Source organism: Globicephala melas, chromosome 13, assembly GCF_963455315.2.
Source record: "Globicephala melas chromosome 13, mGloMel1.2, whole genome shotgun sequence".
NCBI classification, from domain to species: Eukaryota; Metazoa; Chordata; class Mammalia; order Artiodactyla; family Delphinidae; genus Globicephala; species Globicephala melas.
Window position 1 is genome coordinate 72580070 of NC_083326.1, and position 22210 is coordinate 72602279.

The window sequence follows — 22210 nt, forward strand, 5'->3', positions numbered from 1 at the left end:
CGGAGCCCTTCTCCCTGCCAGGCCCACAACGGATACCTCCAATAGATGCCATCACTTGATTCCCAAAGCACCCAGGGAGGTCAGTACCTGTGTCTCCACTTTCCAGAGGAAGATTCAGGGCTGGGGCACCACCCACAGAGCCCTAGCCATGCTGGGGGCAGCCCTTGAGGGCTCCCCGGCTTCCCAAGCCTCGGTTCTCTCATCTAGAAAATGATGAGGAGGCCCCTCTTTGGGCAAGGGATGGCCTAAGTTTCCTCATCTGTAAAATGGTGGGAATCTGACTTGCCAGGTTCCCGAAGGATTAATCACCAAATAATAACAATAGTGCACAACTATTGAGCACCTACTGTGTGTCGGGTACTTTTTAGGATCTCTGCAGGTATTAACTCTTTTAATTCTCATAGCCATCTCTGGAGGTAGCTCCTGGTATCATTCCCATCCTACAGTTGAGCAAACAGAGGCACCGGGAGTTTAAAAAACTCACCCAGGACTTCCCTAATGGCTCAGTGGTTAAGAATCCACCTGCCAATGCAGGGGACACAGGTTCGATCCCAGGTCTGGGAAGATCCCACATGCAGCAGAGCAACTAAGCCCATGTGCCACAACTACTGAGCCTGCACGCCTAGAGCCCGTGCTCAGCAACAAAAGAAGCCACTGCAATGAGAAGCCCGCGCACCGCAACTAAAGAAAGCCCATGTGCAGAAACGAAGACCCGATGCAGCCAAAAAAAAAAACCTCACCCAAACTCAGATAAAGGTCTTAACACAGGAGGCCTCAATAAAGGTTAGCTTTCTTTTTTCTGTTCCACTCCCTTCAGTATCCAAAGAACAGCTCCCCACACTCTCCATCCTTCCCATATCTTCCACCTCCTTCTAAACAGTGACGAAGTGTGTCATTTGTGGGATCACCTAGGGAACAGAGTTGCAAATGCTTTTACCTTGACTAAAGTGAGACAGCAGAAGGAACTTCCCAGCCACGGGAGCTGTGAGCAAAAGAGTGTGTTCCCCAGAGTCAAGGCTGAGAGATGCTGAGATAAAAACTTTCACGAGACAGCAATAGGGGCAGGGGGCAGACAGCCCTTCCAAGTTCCTTCTGGCCTTAGGATTCTAGAAGCAGGACGGCAGCGGGCCCACATGATGCCATCTTGCTTGTATGTTTCTTCCTGGGGCTGGAGAATGCCAGGCTATTGTCTGGCACTGGGGGAGGGGGAGCTCCTCGGCAACAGGATCCTGGGATTGGTGACAACACCCCCTTCGCCACCCCAATGCATGCCAGCCCCCCAGAGCAGCTGGGCAGCATTTCTGCTGTCTGTGGGCTCATTTATCATTCCAAGGGGGGCATCGCTGCCGTGAGGTCCCTGGGGACAGCTCTGCTGGGCCCCATCTGATTGAAATCCAGGCCCAGTGCACACACGGCCCAGGGAAGTGGCTGCCCAGAACCTGAAATAAATAATACCACAGGCAGGAGGCACAAATATGCCTCTAATTATGGCATATCCTGATTAAATGGGGTGCGTAAATAAATATTTCAGCTTGAAAGATGAATCGGCCTGGAGAACCGCAGTGGCCAGCCCCGCTCTGAGCCTCTGTTGTCCTGCTTCTTCCCCGTAGGGGCAGACAAAGGACAGAGCCTTGGCCTCTCTTGCTGTGTGACTCAGGATCAGCCTCTCTCCCCACTCTTGGTCTCAGTTTCCTCATCCATCAAATGGGTATCAGTGATTACCCTTCAGCCAAGTTCAAAAGTCTGGAGTTAGAATCTGAAAGGGCATTTGGGGTGACCGGGTTTCACAGAGCCAAGGAGGAGTGATATTAATAGTAAAGAATAAATAATTGGGGGTCAGGTGGTCATGAGTTTGAATCTCAGCTCTGGGACCATCCCAGTGCTTCAGTTTCCCCTTTTGTATGTTGGGTAGATGCAAAGAGCCAGTGGGTGCTCTGAGCTGCGCCTGGCACTTAGCACAAACGGTAGCCGCTTTGAGGATAAGCGACACCACACACGTTATTGTCACTGAAGTGGAGGTCCCCAGAAGACCCAGCCCCAGGCAAGGTCCACATTCTCCACACCTGCTCGGAGGCCCCCACCTAGAGACTTCTGTGCCTGGCCTAGCAGATGCCACCTACTGACTTCTGAGAGGCAGAGTAGTAATAGAATCGGGGGCCCAGGGGAGTGGAGGAGGAGGGAGAATCATCCCGGAAAAGTTTAAATCAATTAACTCCCTTCCAGAAAACAGGCTGGGAAATGTAATGGAGAAATAATGACTTTTCTCCACAGGATGAAATGACATAGACCAGGGCTCAGGAAGGAATCGGGGAGGCAGGAGCAAGAGCCCTGTCTGTCACTGCCTGTGTGGCCTTGAGTAAGTCTTGTTTCCCTCTCTGAGCCTTCATTTCCCATCTGTGCAAGGGGAGGGCTTGGGCCAGGAATGGCTAATAGATGGCATGCCTCCTGTCACTCTCCCCTCCCATGCCCATGGCAGGCATTGCTAATCAACTGCAGTACTGTTTTCATTGAACCAGGATGAGGTAGCAAAACTAATCCAAGCCAATGCTCGAGGCATTTCCCCTGGATGAGCCAGAGTTGGCATACAGGCACAGACTGGGTTTAGAGGGTCTGCAAGTCCTCCACTAGCACTAGGTCAATATTCACCAGTACCATTATCACTGGTTTGATAGACTCAGAATCCATCACAGCACTAATAGCAAAGGTTAGCATTCCCTGAGTGTTAGCTCTGGACCAGGCACTGGTCTAAATGCTTTCATATATTAATCTAATCTAATAACCATTAGATCTAATAACCATTAGATAAACCATTCCTATTATTATTATGCTCATTTTAAGACCAAGGCTCAGAAAGGGGAAGTGATTAGCCCACGATCACACAGCGAATAAGTGGGATCAAGATTCAAACCCATGCACCTGTCTTGCCGGAAACAGGCCAGATGGGGTAAGGGAGACCTTCTCTTCTCTTTTAATTGAAAGCCTAGGGAAGAGAACCACCATTTCTCCCAGCCAAGCTCTGTGCCAAATGTGTCACACACATTCTCAGTTTGGAACTACAATTATCCTTATATTCTGGATGGGGAAACTGAAGCTCAGAGGGGTGATGGGACCTGCCCAAAGTCATATGGCTGGTCGTTTGCTAGGGGTGGGGTGAGATGGCACTGTTCTCTATTTTCTACTGGCCCCCACCTGCAGGAATGATGCCCGTTTATCCTGGCACCTCCAGTGCCCTGCCCAGGACCTGGCACCCTGGGGTCATGGAATGAATGAATGATACTAGTACTAGAGGAGTTCCAGGCTTAGGGTACACAGCACCCCTTCCATTACCAGCCCTTGGACCTCTAAGCTGACTCCTTGTCCCTGTCCCTTGCTGACCCACCTGCCCCAGCTGGGTGATCTCTCACCTCTGCTCATGACCCCAGATGACCCTGGAGGCTTCTGGTTGGGGACCAAATCCATCACTCCTGCGTGGTCTGTCCCAGCCCTGGCTCCCCCCATCCATCTTCCCACCACAGATAGAGAGAAGGGGAAGGTACTGCTCCAGGAAACACTGTCCAGTGTCCTCCCATCACCTCCCAGACACCCTCTCCCCACCTGCAGAACCATTTGGTCAAATACCTTGGAACCTAATATATGACACTAAAGGCAGAGGGCTGTAGCTGGAGGGTACAGGGTGTGAAGGCACCTGCCTAGTACTCAACCCTCCCTTTTTGCCTCCCAGCAGCCCCCAGGGTGGAGACCCCAGAGACCCTCCAGAAAGCCATGGAGAAAAACTCTGTCCTGGGGACCAGGAGACCCGGGTTTGAATTCCTGCTCAGCCACTGGCTCACTGTGTAATCTGGAGCAAGTCCCTCCCCTTCTCTAGACCTCACTTTCCCCATCTGCAACATGAGAGGATTGAACTCAGTGGTTTTCAAACCTTTTATTGTTGGAACAGTGGAGAACTTTTTTCAAATTAAATCACGTGCTGAGCTCTGAGAGGAAAAAGAGATGAAATTGAATGTTCTCTGGTTGAAGTTGGCGGGGTGAGGGGTAGAGTGTGGACCTCCGAGCTCTAACTTTTCCAGCTCCATTTGCCCACTCCCACCACTTACTAGTGGTCCCTGAGGCATCTTTCTAAAACTCTAAGGTTCCTAGAAAGACTTTGAAAATATAGGAATAGATATTTTTTCAATCATTTTATTATGAAACATTTCAAACCTACAGCAAAGTCGAAAGACATTTACCATGAACACTCAAATATCCACCATCTAGATTCTACCATCAATATTTTACTGTACTTCCCTTATCAAATAAGGGCACCCTCGAAGCTCTGCAAAATGCCATGACTCAGAGAGGACTGTGCTGGGGGCAAGGGTGGTTCTGAGTCCTTCCTGGGAAGCCCTGCGAACTCATGATGGCAACACCAGCTGCTGTAACAAATAGACCCCAGCATCTTAGGGGCATATCTCAACAGGGGTTCATTTCTCACCTAACAGTTCAGAGCCTGTGTTGTTGGTCAACAGGTGAGCAACTTTCCTCAAGTGATTTAGGGACCCAGGCTTCATCCATCTTTGGTCCTGCCTTGACCTAGAAGGGTCGATCACCTGCCTTAGGGCAGAAGAGAAAGCTTATAGAGAAAAGGCACATTCACTTCTCACATCATGCTCGCATTTCATTGGCCGAAGCTACTCATTCAGCCACGCCTGGAAGTGTCATCCCCAGCTACATATTCTCCCTGGGCTCTGCTTCTCGGCGTCATTTCGCCCATGGAATGGGCTATGAATTTCAGCAGGGGGTTGGCTATCTTTGCCATACCCAGCATGGCTGGAAGCCCCACCGGCCACCCTAAGTCATCCTAACTATCCCCTGTCTCCATGCTATCCCATGCCCAGCCAGCTCTCCAGAGGAGTTTAACTTTGCTCAATAAACACGTATTGAGCTCTTACTGTATACCTGGGCTCTGCGCCAACCCTTGACCATACAAAGATGAACAAGACCAGCCCCCTGTCCTTCAGCACCTTCCAGTAAATGAAACAGACAACTCTTTCCCCTCGAACCCTCCCTTTCCTGAGAGAAAGCCCGTGAGATTTTCCACTTAGGAGGGAGGGTATATGTGACGTTGGAACGCTAGAGGAAGGATCAGATACGATAGATCTTTACTAGGCACATTTTGTGTGCCCAGAACATTCACGTGGGTGAGCTCATTTTTCTTTCACTCTGGCAAAGGCACTTTCTCCATTTCATATAAGGGAATGGTTGCCCAGGCTCAGAGTGGTGAAGGACTTGCCTAAGGTCACACAGCTAGCAGTGGAGAGGGGATTTGAACCCAGATATCACTTTCTAGTTCTCTGCCCTTTTCTGCTCCACCAGCGTGTCTTCTGGAATCTGTGATAGAAGAGAGACACAGAGCATTAGCTTCCTGACACAGGCCCTAAGCTAGGGGCTTCACACATGTCCCCTGATTTCTAAATCCCTACACCCATGAAGTTGGGGCTGATATTCTTGTCATTTTAGAAGGTAGAGAGCCGAGGCTCAGAGAGGTGAACTGACTTACCCAAGGCTGCACAGCCAGTTTAATTTCATATCCTGGTCTGTTTGACCCCATTAGGTCACATCTTGATGTATGGGTGGTTTTTGTGGCTAAACATAGAGGTAGTGGGACTGTTCCTTGTTACCAGAATGGCTTAAAAGGCAAAGGGATACTTTCTCCATTAACGATGGCGTGAACATATTTTAAGGAATGGAATGGTGTCTCTGAGCAACAATGGTTTACAAAACAGCTGCAGACAGCTTAGCAGATCCCCTCCCTGCTGGATCCCAGCCAGAAGGGGGCTCTGGGGCAAGGGAGGAGGCACCTTCCTGGAGCTCTCTGGGTCTGAGCCAGGGGCTGGGGCTGCGGGATGGAGCCCAAGGCGACCGGGCAGGAAGCAGGGACCCAGCCCATCGACAACAAGGGCCCAATCAATGCTATCTCCCCAGGCCATGCCTGGCCAGACATTGATTTCTGCCGCTGTTGTTAACTCCCTGTTTATGTAACGCCTGAACTTTGCACAACTGAACCGTTTCATGTTCAGAAGAGGGCCTGTTGCCATGAAAACCAGGCTGCACATGACAGCCGGGATGCGGCGGTATCCCTGTTATTGGCCTGCGCTGAGTGTATTTTAACCTTGATAAGTCAATAACTTTTTGTACAAAAGGAGATCTGCCAGGCGGGCTGGGGAGGGCCTGCTGGCCTTTCCAGGCCAGAGGGGAGGTGGGGCAGGCTGGGTTTAATCTCCTGGAAATCTCACTGTCACTCAGAGCCCAGGAGAACCAGGCCCAGCTGGCCAGAGAGCAGAGATGACCTTGTTGGGGGGGAGGGGTCGCCTTTGGGGGGGGTTGCCAGGACTACCCCCATCTCCAACCGTTTCTGGTTTGTTAAGGCCTCCAGCGAAGTCAGCAGGCCTTCGTGCAAAGACACCCACCAGAGCTCAGATCCTAGTTCCACCCACTCAAGAGCTCTGTGCCACCCTGATCAAGGCCACTGACCCCACCTCAGGGTCCACAGCTGTAACACAGGCCAGTGGGTCCTCTTCATGGCTTGTTGCAAGGTTTACAGATCACGTATGAGAAGCACCTGGGGTAGTGCCTGGTCCATAGCAAGGCCTCAGAAGATGGATGTTATTACTATTATTGTTGCTATATTTTACAATAATAATCATTGATTATGCTCATAAAGAGCCCATTAGGCTTTTGGAAATGTTATACATATTTTCTCATCATAGTCCTTGAGTTAGACAGGGCTATTCCCAATTTTCAAATGAGGAAACTGAGGCCCAGGGAAATTGGCTGGCTTGTCTAGGGGGTCATGTGATAAGATGGTGGTGCTGATTGAAGGAACAAAGCCTCCTGACTCCCAGCCCAGTGCTCTTTTAAACTCTTGCATTCCTCCATGCACAGGAATAGCCAACCCTGACTCTGGCAGACGTCACTAATCAATGGTAGCACAGTGTTCTTTCCATTCTAATCCTGAGTGAGGCCTCAGAATCCTCCTCAACACAGAGCTGGTATTTGAGATGAGACTCATATGGAACTCTGTGCTCCCAAAACGGCTCCGGGTTCAAGTCCCACCTCTGGCCCAAATGTACTGTACAACTTTGGGTGAATGCCTTCCCCGGGGTTTCCTGATCCCCAGTAGCGAAACAAAGGATGGGGGGCATTTCATGGTTCCTGGATTTTTCCGGGGGGTCTCCCAAGTGGAAGGGACCCCCACCACCTCCTGTTTCCCATCCCAACAACCCAGGCCCCTCGAACCCTCCCCAAACTCCATCTACAAATATTGACAGAGAAGCTGGTATGTGTCTGTGATTACACAAGGTGCTGGGGACACAGCAGTGAAGATGGTGACATTGAGTCCCACCCCTACAGAACTGACAGTCTAGACAGGGAGACAGGAAACAAACAAGTCAACCCACAGTGCTCAGAGAGTTGCCAACAGTGATAAGTTTGGGGAAGGGAAAAGCAAAAGGGAGGTGCTCTGGGGAGAAGAACTTCAGACGGGGGTAGTCAGGGAAGGCTTCTCCGAGGAGGTGACATTTAAGCTAACGAGCCAGCCGGGTGAAGAGCAGAGGAAGAGTGGTCTGGGCAGAGGGAACAGCTCATGCAAAGGCTTCGAGGTGGGAAGCAGTTTGGCACCTTCAAGCAACCAAGAGGAGGCCAAAGTGGCTAGTGGGATGTGAGGGTGGGGTGTGGTCGGGGAGCTTGTGGGTGCCAGTCCCTGCGACTACCTGGGCCTCCTCAGCGCCCCTCTGTTGGCCTCCTTGCCCCATCCCCGCCCAAAGCTTGGCCCAGAGAGAGGCTCCAGGTTCTGGGGATGGGGGGCAGGGCCGGGTGAGTAACAAGGTTACACGTGCTTCTTCTTTCTCCTTTTCTCCAGAAGAAGCATAAAGAGCTCTTTCTTTTCTGCTTATTAATAGCTCTGATTAAATTATCTCTGAAAAACCTACATGGCGTGCACCAATGGGGGCTCGGCTCCCTCCAGGCTCTGGCCTAGATTACAGCAATGAGGGCAGGTGAGGCACCTGGGGGATGGGGAGGGAGGCTGGGCCAGGCCTGCTCCCCCTGCCAGGATAAAGGCTCAGTCTCCACCTCCTCGCCTCCCTGCCCAGCCCCAGCTCAGCCTCTGAGCCACCACCACTCTGGGGACATTCACCTGGGACACTGGGCCTTTGCATTGACAATTCCCTTTGCCAGGAGCACTGTTCCCTCACCTCTCCCCTTGGCTACCTCCTACTCATTTTTCCCAGGACAGCTGATCATTCTTTCCACCACCACTAGCCCACCAGCTGGGTCAGGTGCCTGCTCTGTGCTTTTCCCTTCCCTGTTACCCTAGGTGATAACTGCTAGTCGCCTTGTCTGTCCCCCATGAAACTTGATTTCCACAAGGCCAGGGACTGTGTCTGGGTTACTGCTGAATTCTCAGTGGCTTGCACAGGGCAGGTCCTTAGGAAATGATGAATGAATGAGTAGGGTTAAAGGGGGAATGATCAGGCCTCAGTGAGAGAGGCATGACTAACCTTACATACGTGGGAGAGTGGAAGCAAAAATTCTAGGCTCCAGGCCTCTTGAGCAGTGCCGCTGTGTCAATTAACCCCATTTCACCGATGGGAAAGTGAGGCACAGAGCAGATGAGTCACATGGCTAGTCACCTGAAGAGTTAGGATTCAAATCCAGCCTGTCTGATTGCCCTCCCTCTTCCTCTCCCTGCTCCCCCTCTACAAGAAAACAAAACAGAAACCTGGGCCACATTCATCTATTGATTCAGAGATTAATTCAACAAACCTTTATTGAGCATTGACCGTATGTCAGGCCCATGCTGGGGATAAAGCAGTTTGAATGCAGCCCCTGACCTCACAGAGCCCTCAGGTTGGTGGGGAAGACTGACAAAAGAGTGGGCCATTATAACACAGACTGGGTGCATCTATGAAAGGGGAAGCACTCCAGCCTGGAGAGCAGTAGTCAGGGAAGGCTTCCTGGAGGAGGTGGCAGCCTAACTGAAATCTGAAGGCGGAGCAAGCATCAACTACCTACCTGGAAAAGAGGACATTTTAGATGGAGTGGACAACCTGGGCAAAGGCCTGGAGGCCAGAAAGACATCTGGGAGGATGTACAGGTATTTTAACAAGGCTGAAGTGTAAGGGGCATACAGGGCACATGAGGAATGAGGTGCTCTCAGTCCCCTTTCCCCCTTGGAGCCTCTTGGACCCCTGGCTGGAGCCAACACGATGTTCAGGGGCCGACCTGCCTGTTGGTTCTACGGACCGTGGCAAATCCATCTTGACATTGTCTCCATTCACATAATGCAGAGTTATTGGACATGACCAAAAGCAAGGAAAGGCTGGGTCAAGGCTGAGAGTTGGGGGGCCAGGGGGCAATGGTACAAGGGTCTGACCTCAGGGATGTGGGCTGTGGGAAATGGTATGGGGCAGTAGCACTGAGCTTGTGTATGGGGCATAAGTGAAGGTCCAAGGCTGAGCATCTGTGAGGACATCCACCTGCCTAGAAGGGTAGAGGGGCACCTGGAAGATGAGTTCCCTATGTAGCTACCTTCGAGCCTGGTGCTGCCTGAAATGCCACCATTTAGCACATCATGGACTCACATACCTTCAGAGATGGAGGGGCCTTTTGAGATCATCTAACCCCTGGGCTGCACTTTGGAATAATGTGGGGATCTTTGGAAACTACGGAGGCAGAGACAGGTTGCCAGCTCCAGGGTCTGATTGGCAGGGCTGGGTTATAAGCCCCAACCTCCATTTTATAGCAGAGGAAACCGAGGTCCAGAGAGGAGAAGAAACTTGCCCTCAAGGTCACACCCAGTCAATGAGAGGCTGGCACACAGCACAATAAATCAAGGTCAGGGGCTCGGGTTGGGACCCCAATCTGTCATCGTGTGACCTTGTGCAAGTCGCATGGCCTTCCTTGGCTGTGAGATGTGGATAATAATGGAATAGACCTCACAGAGTTGCTGTGAGGGTAAAAGGAGGTAGAAATATGTGATATAAATAGCACTGAGCATGCGCTTTGGCACATAGTAGGTGTCAAGTCATGGTAACCTACAACAGAAGAAATCCCAAACTTTGCAAAGGCTCTGGTGTGGCCCCCTGCCGCCATCTTCCCTTCCTGCTCTCTCTTTCTTCCCAGGGTTTTGATTGTCGCTGTCCCTCGCCTTGCACCTGGCCTGGGTCCACCAAGCATTCTCCCCACCTGTTCACGCCCAGGTCCACACAGCAGGTCGCCTGGGCAACCCACCCAGACGTCACTGGAAGCTCTGGCGGCTGGCCCAGGAGCTGAAGCAGCTGGTGGCTGGATCACGTTTCCAGGTGAATCCCCTCCCCCACCACAGCCCCCCTCTCCGGGGGGTTTGGGTGGGGCAGCGGGGAGAAATAGAGTGGGGCACGGAGACAGGGAGATGCTGGGAACAGGGAGCGTGGCGGGCAGCCTGAAACAGGGCCAGCTTCTGTCCTAGATAAGGCAGTGCGTGGCCTACTTGGGCCGGCGCTGGAGCTTCCCTGCCGGTGCCTCTCCCAGGCTCTGGGTAGCTGTGGGTTGGCTCCTGGAAGTAGGCTAGGGCCCAGCTATAATCAGCTCCTCCCACTGGGTACATTCACCAGGGTCTCCAGAGCTCCCCACATCTGAATGACCACAGCTGGCATTTATTGAGCACTTACTGTGTTCTGAGTCCTTTCCAGGCAATAACTCACTCTGCCCTCACACCTACCTGTAAGGTAGGAATTATGATACACAGACAAGAAACTGAGGCACAGAGCCATGAAGATAAATGTCAAGGCCACAAGGCCAGGGCTAGAATCCTGCCCAGGTTTTGTGGGACTGGGGGGTGTGGGGTGGGATGGGGGTGAGGGTCACACAGACATAGCCTGAGTGTGGTGGGAGGAGTTCTGACTGCTGCTTTGCATTTCTTTAGGGATCCTGAGATCTTTCCTGGAAAGCTGCCTCCCCAACTTGCTGTGTGATGCACACATGGCAACTGAGGGAAATGTCCCTCCCAGGGCTCAATTTCTCCAGCTGTAAAATGGGACTGCTAAATGGGCCAACCCGCGGGCTATCAGACAGAACAAATGAGAACCTATTAAGCTGCTTAGAAAGTAAAAGGCAAGGTGCGTATAGTTTGATGGAGTCAAAATTTGGACCCCAAAGAAAAAAGCAGGGCAAATAAACTTCCAATGAAGTATCAAACAAAACAAAATAAAACAACAAAAACAAAAACCCCAGGTGATACTGTGCCTCATTTTCTCCATCCATTAAGTTGGGGCAGTGGGTACCAGCTCCTACCTCCCACATGTGTGGTGAGGATCTGGTGAGGTGAAACTTACAATGAGCATGGGGCCTGGTTTTATAGTTAGTGCTCCACAGATCTCAGCTGTGATGCCAAAATCAATCACTGCCAACAATATGAATTGAGGCAAAACATTCTGGAGTGTCACTTCACATCTCTTAGCCTCAATTTTCTCTATAAGTTGGGAGTATAATGATAGTACCTGCTATATCAGTTTTCTCATGTGTAAACTGAGGGTGATAATACCTATCTCACAGGGTTGTCTGTGAGGTTTAGGTAAAGTATCAATACTTGGTTACATGTGTTAGCTTCTTTTTTTTCTTTTTTTATGTTGGGGGTAGGAGTTTATTAATTAATTTATTTATTTTTGCTGTGTTGGGTCTTTGTTTCTGTGCGAGGGCTTTCTCTAGTTGTGGCAAGCGGGGGCCACTCTTCATCGCGGTGCGCGGGCCTCTCACCATCGCGGCCTCTCTTGTTGCGGAGCACAGGCTCCAGACGCGCAGGCTCAGTAGTTGTGGCTCACGGGCCTAGTTGCTCCGCGGCATGTGGGATCCTCCCAGACCAGGGCTCGAACCCGTGTCCCCTGCACTAGCAGGCAGACCCTCAACCACTGCGCCATCAGGGAAGCCCTGTTAGCTTCTTTTATTAATTTTATTATTTTTAACAAACTCCTCATTGGGGTGTTTCCAAAATTAAGTGAAACAATGCAGACAATGCACCTAGCTTGTGCTACCAAATACTTGCTCAATAAAATGATACCGATTTTTCCACTCCTCGTTCCCGACAAAGGGACTACAAGTGCCAGCATGCCCTGCGCCCCCAGTTGGGGCCCCTACGGCCGGCGCTGGCGCGCTGCATGCCGGGAGTTGCAGTCCTCGCGAGGCAGGCTCCGCCTCGCCCCAGCTTGGGGGAGGAGGTTGGAGAGCCGCCCTGCCGGCCTTTGAATTTTGCCGCGAAAAGCGCGCGTGGCGGCCCCCGGCTCCTCCCCCCGCAGGACGCGGCGCCGCGTCACCCTGGTAACCGCCTCTCGGCCGCCGCTGATTGGGCCAGACCGCAGGGGGCGGGCGGGGGGCGAGACGCGGCTGCGGCTGCGGGCGCTAGCGCCTGTCAGTCGGACCGGAGCGAAGCAGCGGGCAGGACTGCAGGGCTGACGGTTCCGCCGAGAGGCTGCGCGCGGCACCCGGGGGAGGCGAAGAGCCGGGCACGCCGCCTGTGGGGCGCGGCGCGCGGCACCCGGGCCCGAGGCGAGGCGAGGCGCCGGCGCGCGCCAGGCGGCTTGAGGCTGAGGCCCCGGGAGCCCCCACGCGCCGCCCGGGGCCATGGGCGCGTGAGAGCCCGGCGCGCGCCGCCCCTGCTGCAGCTCGAGAGCTCGAACGCCCAGTGCACCATCCTCCGGGCCGTCCTCACATCCGCCCAGCGCCACCCGGACCGGTTATTTCTCGGCGCCGAGGCCCCCGGGGCTGCACCCTAGCCTCCACCGCCCGCTGCCGCCGCCGCGGCTGCCGCTGCTCTCCGGCTTCCCCTCCCCCCACACCCGGGGCTCCGAGCAGGAGGAGGAGGGGCCGGTGCATTCTCGCCGCCTCTCTTTGCAACCTGCGGGGGCCGGTGCATGCCCAGCGAGGAGCCGGGCCGCTGCAGGTGCGTGCAGCCTCGGAGGAGGCGACCCCCCCCACCCTCGGGCGAACCGGGGGGCTGCAAGCCACGGGCGGGCGGTCGAGCGAGAGGAAGCAACAAAGACAGGCTGCAGCTGGGGCCGGCGAGAGGAGCCGTGGTCCCCGGGCTCCTGGCGCGGGCAGAGAGGGCGCCCAGGGGAGCTGCAGCCCCGAGCGGGACCTCGAGGGGAGGCGCAGCGCCGCCCGCCGGACGCTGTGAGCACAGGCCTCCGGCGAGGATGCGCCGCCTGAGCGCCCGCGCGGCCCGGATCCCGGGCGGGCACGACCCCCGCTGAGCCGAGAGAACCCCAACCCCCGACTTCGGACGGCGTGGGCCGGCGCCTGGATAGACCACACCGACAGCGTCTCTTCCCACCCGGAGAGAGGCATCGGCCCCCAAAGGGGGCTTCCTCAGGCAGCCGCTGCCGCCTCTGCCACCTCTGCATGGCTGCGACCCGGCGAGCGGAGAGTCGTAGCCGCTGAGACCTGGTGCCCTTCGACGGCCTGGCTGATTAGGTGAGTTCCGCGGGGCGGGGTTCCGGGATGAAGCTGGGGGCACTCTCTGGCGTCGGGGCAGCCAGATTGGAAATAAAGAGGCCCTGGGCTGTTGGCGATCCTGAAGCAGCAGTGGCCCTTGTCTGCCCCTTTCCCCCCGCGCACAACTTGTCTAGACCGGCCTGTCGGCCAGAGTGGACACGGGGGGCTCGTTGTGAGGACTCCGGCAGAGCCCTGGGTGGGGCGTCTGCCGGAGAGGAAAGGTCACCCCACCCCTAAAGCCAACAGACAAAGGTAGCAGCTCAGTCATCCGAAAATTCCCCGGGAGTTCTCGCGTCTTAGAGTGGTTGGGGGAGCACCCAGGATGGGACACCTTGGGCTTCTCCCGAGTAGCCTCTGAAATCTTCAAGGGACATTAGCTCAGAGGGGGACGTGGTGTCCCGACCATGCAGGTGGCTGCGTTGAGGATTGTGCCCTCTGAGGCTGCACTGTAGCAGGGTTCACCTTACCGCCGCGTTCCTACAAAGAGCTCGCAGGGACGATGGTTTCCCCAGTGGGGTCACGGCGTGACGTCACTGCCAGACCTCTGACGTCGCTGCGGTTGCCGTGGCGACGCGACTTGTCCTGACCCAAGGCCGGAGGGGGCGGGGTCGCGGTAACCTGGAGCGAGGCTGGATGCCTTTGAGTAGTGGAGGGGTGAAAGCAGACTTCCCCCACCTCCAACTGCAGTCCTCTGACCTAAATCCCCAGCGCCCCAATGGGGTGGGGGAGGGAGGCAGTGCCAGCTGTCCCTGCTGATGCTCCTCCCCCCAAAGACAGGTGTTTAGCTTTGCCCATATAGCCTGGCAGTGCCTGGGGGCGCAGGACTCCCAAGCAGAGCAACTTTCTGCTTTCAAAAGGGGATGCTACAGAGGAGAGCTCCCTGAACCCCAACCAGCAGGCTGAAGTTCCCAGGGTCCCCAGAGTGATGTGGGCCCCCAGCCTTAAAGCAGGCTACTTCTGCTCAGGGAAACAGGGGTGACCCACCCCCAGCCAGGGAAGGTGCAGAGGAGCTGCTGCTTGCTGCCCCTCCAGTCCACGGGTTCCCCCTGCTGCTCGACCCCAAGATGGCAGGGCCTTGCCCAAGCCTGAACTCCCGACTGCCCCACTCTCCTCTTGGTGTTTAAGATGATTTGACAAGCACAGTGTGGTGCTCATTAAGTGAATGGAGGATAAGTCAGGCCCATCAGTGCCAAGGTCTGAATAAGCGTGCCCCTGCCAGGGGCCAGCTTTGATGGGGGTCAGGCAGCAGTCCTCTCTTCCCCGCCACACCCCAGCCCTGGCCCTGTTCCTTGTGAAGGCCCAGAGCAGCATTCTGCTGCTGGCTCTTTGATTCCTCTTCTAAGTTCCTTCCAGCAGTTGCTGCCGGTGTCGGATGTGGGTGAAACTGCTGTGATCACATTTCTAGGAAAAGGTTAGAGAACTGTGTCATTGCTTAAGCGGTGCGGGGTGGAGTGACAGCAGAGGGGAGTGTGTGTGGGTCATTATGAGAAGCCAGGCCCCAGTCTCTACGTAGTGAGCTTTTTCTCCCCCGCCCCGTTCTCCTACCAGGCTATCTAGCTAGATTTAACAGGTCGATAAGTATCAGTGGAGCTGCTTTGGGGGGCTTGGCAGGGAGATGATATTTCCAGCTGAAATGGTGTCGTTAAACACACAGGCTTCCAAGGACAGAGCAACGGCAGATGGGGGTAGAAGCGGGAGAGGTGGGCAGAAGGGCTGTTTGCGCTGCCTCTAGAAGCTTCCCAGTTTAGAAACAAACTCGGAGTGCGCGCCAGAGATCCACAAACACAGGCAGTCGGAGGTCCTCCGTGGAGTATTTACACTTCCACAGCCAAGGCGGAGGGAGAGGCTGTCAGAATTGGGCAATTCCTTCTGTTCCCTTCCCTGGGCTTGGCAATAGCACCAGGCAACAAGCAGGAGGGAGTGCCAGCTTACCCGGCGTCTCCTACGTGCCTGGCATTTTACAGGATCTCAGTTACTCTTTGGAGTAGCTTATGTGCTGTGGCCCATTTTACAGATGAGGAAATTGAGGCTCAAACAGAGGAAGCAACAGGCTACAGGTGCTCAGCCAGGCAGCTGCAGAGGCTCAGCTCTGAACTGCCTTGGCTCCTGAGTCCCCAGGTCTTCCCGCCCCCTTCCATGGGTGGAGGGAGGCACCCCCACTTGTTGGACAAGGGTCCCTGTAAGACTCAGGGGCCATCTGCTATGGAGGCACTGTGATGCCTTCCCACACTGAAACCCGGGTTTGAATCCTGCTTCCCCATTACCTACAGGACAGTGTTGAGCAGAGTAGCAACTTGTGTCCTGGCCTTGTGAGCAGCCTGTTCCCCTCACCCCCAGCACCCCTTTCTCCAATACTGGGGTAAGAAAGGTATGGCATGAAACCTGCCTTCCAGGAAGGGTCAAGAGAGCCAGCCCTAGGCTCCTTGTCACCTGCCCCTCTGGGCTTACCTCGGGGAGGGGTGTGAGTCTGCCCTCAGCCATTCTGGGCACCCTCTTGGTTGGCCCTCAGCTGGTGGGGAAGTCAAGGATGTTGATGGGGCAGTGACAACTTTGGCTCCCAACCCAGCCTGAGGGTCAGGAAGGGCCCTATAACATGGTACCATGTGAGTCTCAGAAAGGACACATAGAGACCTGCCAGGCAGGGGAGTGGAAAGGTGTTCTGGGCATTAGGAGTGGCCGTGTAGCAAGCCTGAGTGCTGGAGTGTGCTGCTGAGGGGAAGAGGTGGCCCTGGGGTGGGTGTGTCCTGGAGGCTGAGGTGATGGGAGAGATTTAAGCAGGGAGAGGATCCAGTGAGGGCTCCCTTGACAGTGACGGAGACCCTGGACATCCCTTCCAGTCCGGGGCAGGTGGAGGGGGGTGTGTGGAAACCTTCTCAACTCACTGAGCAGTCTCCTCTCTCAAGGTTAGCTCCCTACCTTCCACCCGCAGTAATCCTTATCACAGGTCTAATTCCATATAAGCTCACCCACCCCCTATCCCTTCTGAGCTTCACAGTTGCTCTGGACCGGGGCTGCACTGGGCTGGGTTTCTTAATGCCCAGTGGCTCGTGATTAAGAGCCAGGCTGTGGAGTGGGTCCACCTTGTTGGCTGTGTGACCTTGGGTGAGTAGCTTTGCCTCTCTGAGCCTCAGTTTCCTCATCTGTGAGAAGAAGCAGATAATAGCATCCACTGCCCAGCCTCGTGTTAGGGATTCAGTGAGGGCTGAGCACAGACGATGGCATACCATAAGCACTCCATAAATGCACATTCTCATGGCCACTGGTAGCCTTATCCTCAGAACAGGGCCTTGAATGGCTCTCCCAGTCCCTCTTGGAGCCAAAGATCAAAGACCCTAGGGCAGGTCAGGGACCCCCACCCTTCCAGCTGCCTGTGCTGTGTCTCCCACCCACCTTCCCAGAGCACCCCACGTGGTGAGCACACGTGGCTCCCATGTGAGCCCTTGGGGGCCTGGGGCCTGGCCAGGGGCCCCCCCTGCCCAATCTCCCTTCTGCCCTCTCCGCCTTCCAGTCCCTCACAAACCGGAGGAAGCTAGCGGAGCAGCTCATATTCAAGGACCGTAATTCAATCGGGCGGCGGAGATTCCTCTGGGCTCCGGGGCGGGGGTGAGAACGGGGAGGCGCACACAAAAGGGCCGCCTTATTACCTCCCGCGGGCCGGGGATTGCTGCTCTCCCCCAGCAGCGGCCGGAGCCGCCTTTATTGTGTTAACCCATTTGCGTGTCAAGAGCTATTGTGCGCTTTCTCTGCCTGTGGGGGGCGGGCTGCGGGAGGAGGGCTGCGCGCCGGCCGGTCACCTCTGCGGGCGCCGCCCACCGCCCTGATTGGTTGCTAAGTGATTTGCATCCAAGGTAATCACTTTTATCTCAGAAGGATGTCGACTATAATTATAAGCTACTGACATCTTTTGAAATCTGCCTAATGACTATTTTAGTCTGCACGGGCTGGGGGTGGGGAGGGGAATTCTGGAGGCTGGAGGGGTGGGGTGAGGGAGGAGGCTGGAAGGGGGAGGGATTCCTTCCACCTGGGCCGTTGGTTGGTAGTTGAGAAATATCTGAATGCCTACTGCGTGCCTGGAACAAAAGGCGGGGGGGTGGGGGTGGGCGGGTTGCATTCCTAGGGGCGGAGTTAGTACCATTTTAGAGATGGGAAAAATAGAGGTCCAGGGGATGAGCCACCTGCCCAGAATTATACACCCAATAAGTGGTCAGTCGGGACCTAAGTCTCTCTGACCCTAAATTCACGCGCTGGCCACTGGAGTGGAGTGTAGACAGACATAATAATAGTAATCATTCCTGTCTGATACCTCCCAGCGTTTATGTCATAGCCCTAAGAAATGCAAATGCTATTACTACCCCCATTTGACCAGGGAGGAAACAGGGGCACAGAGAGATTACATTACTACCCAAGGTCACACAGCCAGGGAGGGGCAGAAGTGTGAGATCTGTTGATGGCCAGAAATAGGGGTGCAGCGTGGGCAGTGAGAAGGGTGAAAGGGCAGGCATGGGTTCCAGCTCCCCTCTCCCTCACCCCTTTGTGTTTCCATTTGGTAAACAATGGGCATCAGCCTGGGTTGAGGGCACCCTGCTGGCCACTGTCTGGGTGGCAAAGCTCTAAGGAATCAGATGGCCTGCAGCCTCCATGGGGAGTAAGATGAGTCTGCAACTGACTCGAATTATAGACAGAGCCAGAGCAGGGCTGGAGGAGAGACACTGAGGAGGGGAAGGAGGCTGGTCGTGGAGGGCTTCCTGCAGAGGAGGCTTTTGCTCTGGGCCCTGAGGACTGGGTGGATCTGCCCAGTATGGAGTGAATGGGGATGTCACTAGGAGGGAGTTTGAGAACCCAGGGGCATGACCAAAGGGGCAGGGGGAGCTTATAAGAGGGCAGAGGTAAAAGGGAGTTAAGCTAGGAGGATGTGCAGTTAAGCTAGGAGTGTTGCGCTAAGTACCTGACCTGTCCAGGGGAAGAGCAGCCAGAAGCCAGTGAAGGTGTCTGGCAGGGAGGGGTGCAATACGATCTGGGTGCCCGTAGGCCAGTCTGGCAGCCTCTGTAGGGGCTTGGGCGTTGCAGACTGGGATGAACCTTGGCTCCATTCTCGCTGGCTGTGTGTCCTCAGACAAGTCACTTTGCCTCTCTGGGCCTCACTTGCCTCATCTGTTCAAGGGCGTAATAGCAGTTTTCTCACAGGCTTGTGGGTGGGATGAGCTTGAGTGTGCGGAGTGCTTGGGGGAGCTTGACTGAGCCTTTCAGAGCTAGGTGGGCTCAGGCCCAGGACCCAGCCAGTCATCCTGGCCTCACAACAAACCAGCATCCCGGCCACAGCAGCTGTTTGGGGCCCTGGGAGCCCCTGCCATTGTGCAGAGGGCACAGGGGACAAAGGCCTGGGAGGTCAGGGGGTAAGGCCGAGGCTGGCTGTGAACAGGTTCCTGAGGATGGGGACTTAATGACTCAGAACTTACTGACCTAGAGTCTGTGGGGCAGGGGGCCGAGGAGGGGGAGGAGGAGGGAGGTCCAGCCACCAGCTGTCTGCTCCAGGGTTCGCTGCCAAGGCAGGGGCAGCTGCCCCGCAGGGTCCAGGCCTGAGCTTGGCACTGGGAGAGGCAGAGGTGGCAGAGCCTCCTGGCCTGCAGTCCCCAGGCCTGAACTGGGGGCTCGGCTTTGCCCCTCAGCATCTGCGTGACCTCAGTCTCCTCATCTGTCAGATGGGCCAGAGGTCCACTTTGGAGGGCAGCTGTGAGGTTTGGCAGGAACCGACAGCAAGCGGGCAATACACAGGAACTGCTATTTTTGCTCTTTATTCATCCGTTCATTCCGGGAGATTCACCGTTCTGTGCTAGGCTCCCTGCCAGAAGCTGGGGATGCAAAGATGAACAAGCCCAGTTGCCTTGAGAGGTGGTGAGGCTTTAGACACACCATCACAGTATAGTGGGTAGGTCGCCACAATATAGGAATTCACAGTGTGCAGGCACTGTGCCAGAGGCGGGGTGACAGCAATGAACAAGCCAGATATGGCCCCTTCCCTCTGGGGCCCCCAGTCTTTCAAAAGCATGCTAGGAAATCAGAGGTGGAAATGACTACTTCGAGCTGTAGTATTCAGGGAGGGCTCCCTGGAGGAGGAGGCACTTTCTATTGCTAGCTTTGGGGGCTTCTGTCTAAACACCATCACCTATTATGGGAATCACAGGACACGGCTGGTGTCTGCTGTGTACCAGACAGAGCTTTCCGCTTCGGCAACCACATCCTCATGTGGTTCTGGGAAGGGTGTTTTTGTCCCTGTTTGTAAATGGAGAAACTGAGACTCAGCAAGGTTTTGTCCCTGTTGTGTAAATGGTGAAACTGAGGCTCAGCCCAGGGCCACATGGCAGGTCAGCAGAATCCCCTTCGTTATCCACACAAGCTTTTGCCTGTCCTCTGCCTGTGAGGGTGCTGGGCTGGGTGGGGCTGTCACAGGAGGATCCTTGGGCAGGAGCTAAGGGGACCAGTTCTGGGCCAGCTGTTGCTTTCATGAGCTCACGACCTTGAGCAGTTCACCCTCCACTCTAGCCTGGCCTCAGCCGTGTCCTTTGTAAGATGTCAAGGATAGCAGATCCGTGGCAGGTCTGGCTTGCTTTACACTGCTGTGCCCTTGGCAGACATTGCCAGTCAGTTGCTGCCCTCTTCCCCCGCTGAGTTCTTCCCCTGACCTTGGGTTCTTGCCAGGGAGGGCTCTGGGCAGGTGGCACCAGTCAGTCAGTGGGGCCTATGTGCTGAAGCCTGCTTGCCTGCCTGGCCTCAATAAGCTCAGGGGTCCCTTTAGCCCATCTTTGCACGGTTCAGAGGACCAGGGTACCAGAGCGAGGGATTTCTGGGGAATCTCCTCTGAGGATATGGGTTGTTCTTCAGCCATGAAGACTGTTGAGGTGTGAGAGTCTGTTACCTTCCTCCAACTCCCAGAGTTGCACAGCCCATCACATGCTCAGCATGGAGTGCTGTAAGCAGATTGCAGATGCTTTCAGTCTGGATAATAATAATAGCATTTATTGAGCTCTTCCTGAGAGCCAGGTCCTTCCTGGGCACCCTCTCATTCATATTCCCCAGAGCACCTGCAGTGTGCCTCTCAGCACTCCTAGGAAGAAGTCTTAACCCATTTTAGAGATGTGGAAACTGAGGCTAAGAGCCATTAAGCAGAGCAGGGTTACATACTTAGTGGCTGAGCTGGCATTCAAATCCAGGTCTTGAAGTCCACAGCCTAGGACAGACCGGGCAGCCTTCCTGGAGGAGGTGTCATTAAAGGCCAAGGCTTTAAAGGCTGGTGGACTTCTGACAGGCAGAGCTGGGCCTTCTGGGAAAGGGAAGGGGGTCCTTTTAGGTGAAGGGAACAGCATGAGAAGCAGCTCAGAGGCCACAGGCAAGAGTGTTTAGGTTGAGGGACTAGTGTATGGCTGGATGTGGCTGGAATGTTGGGGGGGACGGGGCTGTGGAGGAGACTGTGGTGGTCTTGGCATTTAGACTCTGCCCTCCCGTAGTAGGGAACTATGGCAGATCTTGGAGCACAGGAATGATCCAGTCTTGTCTAAGTGTATTTATTCAGCGCCTCCATGAACCCAGGGTGAGGTCAGCTGGTGCTTGGGGCTACCTCTGGTCTACTGGAGGCTTTAGCCTAGAACCTTGCCTGGCACATAGTAGGTAGGCATCCAAGAAATGTTTGTTGAATGAATCAATGAATGAAAATGCTTACCGGGTTGAAACGCTCCTGGTGTCCCTGTGGGCCCAGCTGCAAGGAGGAGAGAGGCCAGTCTCTCTCTCCAGGAAAAGTTGAACACCAGGCCTGGGGGTGAGGGCTGGGGGAGGGAACCAGGCAGGTACCTGGGGCAGGGACTTCCCGCCTTCCCCAACCCTGCTGCGTGTCCCCAAAGCCCTCCTAGACCTTTCCACAGGGCTGTCCGCCCTCCTCACCACCAGGCGTGGCAGGCAGCCTGGACCCAGCGCTTGGTGGGGATAAAAGATGAAGGTTCGTGACCATTTTTTAACTCAATAAAGGGAGAGACAAGCTGCAGGCTGCAGGCCGGAGATATAATTAGTTCACAGCAGTGGCGCTTTCTTGATTTAGCTTCTAAGAGAACAAGACAAGGATGTTATACCCAATTAGCAGTAACATCCAGTCGGGGCCTCAATAGGTGAGATAACAAGCTATTTTTATGACTTTTCTTTCCCAGCTTGGAGGGGGTGAGGGGAAAGGGGTATCGGGGCCTTATTTCTTTTCATCGGGGCACAATTATTAGTGAACGCGGGATTTCCCAAAGCCAAATGATGCATTTATTAACCCAAATTAAGCAGGCATGCCAGCGTGGCAGCTGGGGTGGCATTTTGAGGCCAGGACTAGTGGAAGGGGTGCAGGCCCCTCACCTCCACTTTGGAAACCCTTGGAAATGGCTCCAAATGCAGAGGGTCCCTTGGTGTGGCAAGGGGAAGCCCAGGCCCTTGAGATATTCTTAGTGACTGCCTCGATTTCCCTACCTGCTTCAAAGAGGTACAAAGAGGCTTTGCCAGTTCCCCTGGGGATGAGGAAGGAGCCAGTTCTGGCCCGCGGCAGCTCTTCCTGGCACCACCTGATACCCTTTCTGCCAACTGGGCCAGAGGTTCTGGCTCCTCAGCCTTGAACCTGGCATTGCACTCTGCCCGCTGGACCCCCATTACGGCTCGTGCTGCCCGACCACACTCCTGCCTGTCC

General features: G+C 54.8%; 1 protein-coding gene and 1 long non-coding RNA gene across 3 annotated transcripts in view; both read left to right on the forward strand.

The window, feature by feature from the left end:
* Positions 1–11194, forward strand: part of LOC115855395 (uncharacterized) — a 56674-nt gene extending 45480 nt beyond the window's left edge. Inside the window, exons 5-6 of the long non-coding RNA XR_009566331.1 lie at positions 10162–10340; positions 10943–11194. This is a non-coding gene — a long non-coding RNA (uncharacterized lncRNA). The remainder of the gene's footprint in view (positions 1–10161; positions 10341–10942) is intronic.
* A 2149-nt stretch (positions 11195–13343) lies between these two features.
* The window catches only part of FAM222A (family with sequence similarity 222 member A), a 54525-nt gene continuing 45658 nt past the window's right edge, over positions 13344–22210 (forward strand). Inside the window, exon 1 of one of the 2 annotated variants that reach the window (XM_030860607.2) lies at positions 13344–13482. The gene's annotated coding sequence lies outside the window, so the exon portion shown is untranslated. The remainder of the gene's footprint in view (positions 13483–22210) is intronic. The other variant, XM_060310406.1, reaches the window with a different exon arrangement.